This window comes from Symsagittifera roscoffensis, chromosome 2 (genome assembly GCF_963678635.1).
Source record: "Symsagittifera roscoffensis chromosome 2, txSymRosc1.1, whole genome shotgun sequence".
Taxonomy (NCBI): domain Eukaryota; kingdom Metazoa; phylum Xenacoelomorpha; order Acoela; family Convolutidae; genus Symsagittifera; species Symsagittifera roscoffensis.
The window spans coordinates 79,109,304-79,113,815 of NC_087063.1; positions in this window are offsets into that span (position 1 = coordinate 79,109,304).

A 4,512-nucleotide genomic window follows, 5' to 3' on the forward strand; every position below is an offset into this window, starting at 1 on the left:
ACTTAATGCGCGAGTTTATAAAAGAACTATTATAATATACAATCGACGGTATAAAGCATGCTAAGACCTATCAATCAATCGCCAATCATATATATGAATGAAAAAAAGTCTTTATTTTTACAGAATAGGCTGCTGAAAAGTACAGAAAAGTATATTTAGTACAGAAAACATCTAATTTCATTTCATAAGCCAGCAACAAAACAACAAATTTTTTTGCAACAAAAAAACACTCTTGTTCAATTTCCGGCAAAACTCAGACAACCATTCATCCGGTTTTGCTTCGAAATAACAGAAAAGTTTTTTAAATTCACGTGATATTACTCCAGCACAAGAAAATAAGAAAATTTGCCGGATTTTTTTCAGCAGTTTCTAATTTTTTGTTCTGTTTTAGGGCAAATTAAAGCAAAGTTAAGTTATTTTGCTTTGAACAATTTCGAGAATAAGAAAAATTAATCGTGGGTAGCGCATCCATTTGGTATTTGAAGGTTTTTTTGAACAAAACTTTTGAGCAAAAATATAGTTTAAAAAATGAAAGAAACCGGCCAGCAAAAAAAATTCAACACACCTAAGTAGTAAAACAAACCAGCTGGAAAAACTCAATAACATGGAAAAACTCAAAAGCTGGAAGAACTCCAAATGGTGGCAAATATCCAGATTTTTATAGTTATCAATCAGCAAATGACTATAGAATCTGAATGTTTTGCTTTTCCTCGTTCACTAGTTTACTTATGAAACTAAACTAATAAGAAAGGGTGGATGAAACTAACACAAGAGATGTTAGGTTATCGAGAAGCGAAAAAATGGTTTCAAACTTAACCATAAGGAAAGATTTTGATAGCTACAAACTGCTCATAGGTAGCTCAAGTAAATATATTTTTTCCATTTTTCTAAAGGTAAGAATAATGTTAGTTATTCAGAGGATCTTGATTACGCCGTAATGATTTTCTTATGACAGACCAAGGAAATATGAGGCTTCTACTAACTTTTTGGTTTCCCCTTTGTGCCAAATGAAAACGGCATGACGACAATTCGTCTGAAGCGACAAATAGTAGCGGTAAAGTTTCAACATAAATTAGATAAAATGGTTGAGATAAAGAAGGAAGAAACCAAAAATCGAAATTGATCAAGTGGCACTCAAATTGCTTGAGAATAATATTTTTGCTATAATGTTTAGGGAAATCAAATAATTTAGCTTGGCTTTGCTCGTATTTTGCCACCTTGTCGGCACTTTCTCCGGCAGTTATTCTCACCAATTTGTTCTCCGATATATTTTTTTTCTCAGGAACTGAATAAACTTGGTAATTGTACTGTAAGCACACTCTATCCCCATCTAATAATCTCTATGCCATCCCTCGACCGAATTGAGTGTTTTATGTCTTCCGTTTTTAGCCTTTTCTAACTAATTCCAGAGTGAAATAGGGAATTTCCCAGCCCCCTGCGTCCTCGGTGGATGGTTTCAATCCAAGTTAATTCATACAATCAACGTAATCCATTCCGACTCGTCATTTTTGTCGAAATTTCAGAGCAAACAGCAGTCGAGCCGATTTCAAAACCGAGCTTAGTTTTTAGTGCCAGCGAAACGAAGCATGCGTGTTTATCTACCTTCTGGATAAACTGCTAACCTAATCGATCTCTTGAATTTTGCGCCAATTGGCCTGAGCAAAATCAAAGGAGATTTTTTTATAGTTACTCCATTAAATAACTTCTGAAATGCGTTACTTGAAACCTTCTGAAAGTCTCCCACAATCTGTGTTGGTTCAAGTTCTGCATTGATTTTTTCCAATAGTCTGAATACTCGGATGTTTTGCTCTTCCTTTTTGGTTTCGAAGAAGAAAGAAGACTAATGAAACAGTTTAATCGTTAACCATTTCATCAATTGAGAAAAATTGATGTTATAGCGGGGCAAGTGCCTTAAATATCGCATCTGCATGCCACACTTTTTTTTTTCCAAAGTTTTTAAGTTCTTGTCGGTGGCAAATTTTACATTTGGTTTTTGTCATACGACCACGAAACGAAAAGGAAAAAACTATCCGCCTCTCAGGCTCTTGCTTAACTCCAGAGGCACGGCGAAAAAAATGAACTAAATGAATCAAAACTAAGGTGTTTTAGATGCTGCTAACCTTGAATAACCCCTTCTTTACATTTAATGCATTTCAATTTTGCATTTAAATCAAGACTACCGCCGCAACCTAATTCGCTTCGTTAAGTAGTCCCCTCAATTAGCATTTAATCGTGCTGCTATTTGTTGCTTTCTAGGTTTTGACGCTTGGTGAAAATTATCGTCTCTTAGAAAGGCTGCGAATTTTCGCTTGAGACCAATTGGCGCTTGAGCCGAATTGTCGACTCACGAATGAAAACAAATGAGGGATGAGACTAGCTAAAAGTCTTAGCTTCACTAGCTAAAAGTCTTAGCTTCACAATAAATAGACTTGAAAACCGTGTTTGAGCTTGTTGTCTGTTGGTTTTTTTTGCTTCACCAAAAAACTTTGCTGAAAAATGTTTGATTAGATCAAGAAAACTTGTTTCAAAAATAAAAGTCATTTTCAGATATTTTAGATTTTCTGTAAATTGTTCAGCCATTAATTATCCAATTTTAAAAAAATGTTCAATTCCTTCTTCTTGGGTGTTCAAAAATAAATCATTCGTGAAAATTAGGAGACTGGTTTTCTACAAAGAACAGAAGCGAAGCGCAGCTTCGCACAACTTGCGATACAACACAAACCTTAAAAAACTAGTCGTTTAATAGTTGAAAAAAACCAGGTTATGAAAACTTTCGTATGTCTCGATAAAAATACTATGGGCCTGAGGTATGTTTTTGATTATGAATGCTTTTTCTATGTTGATGCAGTACGATAAATATGATATAAAAATTGGACGTTGCTCGAAAGCTTAGTTTTGTTAAACCAATATAAGTCAGAAGAGTAAAAAAAACATTTGAGGTAATGAATTTTCCCATGGAGATAATTTTTTTTACAAAACAATAAAGAGTCGCCGATTCTGCAAAAATCTTTGCCTCAACTTTTTTCTACTGAATTTTTTATTGCAGATTTGATTCTGTAAATTTTAATTAAAATCAAAATTTTTTTTACAAAATGGTCAAAAAATCTACGAAACGGTAAAAAAGATTTCAATTATCTATATTTTTTCTGCAAAAAGCAGTTTATGGCTGCTGAAGCAGAGAAAATTTCAAAACTGGGATTCTCGATCGAGCACAACCTAAGAATCGGCAGGGAATTTTTTGCTTGAAGTCAAAAAGTTTCCAGAAAAAATTTCAAAATTTCAATGCATTGACTTGATTGAAGTCAATTACAAATTTTACATTACATTGCGCATAGCCATTCATAGAGGTAAGCTTTCAACAGCTTGTTGTTTTGGTTAATTCTGTGATATCGGATTTGGCAGGATAGTTTTATAGAAAAGTCCAACAAATGGTCAACAAATCAAAATGTTCAGATTTCCATGAATCATACATTTTTGTGTTGAAAGTGGAGCTTATGCATAAGATATTCACTCGGCCTGTAACCTGGGTTGATCGTAAAAACTCATCAAAAGTGAGTGTTATTCTCGAGAAATGTGAAAATTAAGAAAAACCGTCAAAAATCAAATTTTTGGTTTTCCGAGTGCCATAACTTTTGGTGTCAGAAATATTTGAGAGTAATCGCACAAACGAATAAGCTTTCAAGATCTTAATCATTGATATGAACCAAAACTATCAGATATGGCACGGTAATTTCCGAGAATACTGTAGAAGTTTGAAAAAAAGGTCCAATTATCAAAAATTTGACCATTCCGTAGCCACTGATGAAGGGAGCTGTTCAAAATCATTTTTTCGATTGGAGTCAAAACTCAGATTTGAGAGGGGTAGTTTTCGAGAAAATGAAAAAAAAAATCAACAATATAGTTCAATATAAACGGCTGTAGACAGAGCGGTGAAGTAAAAAGAGACTCGAGTGGAGTATACAGGCACACAGGGGAGGACTAGGCGATCTTTTAATTGATACCCTTCTTCATAATCTAAATTTTTCCAATAACTTTACAATTTTTTTACAATGAAAAAAAAAGAAAATTTTAAATTTTAATAGAGCAATTGGTCAAGATACAACCAACTTGAAAAAAGCTCATGGGAATGTTTAACTGGTGTTTCCCTTGAAACGACCAAAAATTAGGTCATTAAGGCGATGAAAATTGGCCGAAATAATTTTGGCTTGGAAACTTTTTCTTAGCAAAACAAAAAAATTAAAAAGGAAATAAGAAGTCAATGTAAGCAAAATTAAAAACTGTATCTAAATCCAGAACTAAAAGTAACATTAATAAAATTGAGCGCGGCAAAAAAAACTATTTTAAGATGTGGCAACTAAGCCGACCACTTGGCCGACAAAATTTCCCGTTTGAAAACAAACAGGTCCTGGACAGATTCGAATCCAGGAACTTTGCCGCCGTAGGCATATTCGTTACTTCCACGCTAAACTTCCCGTTGAAGCATATAATTTATAAATTTTTGATGAACCAAGA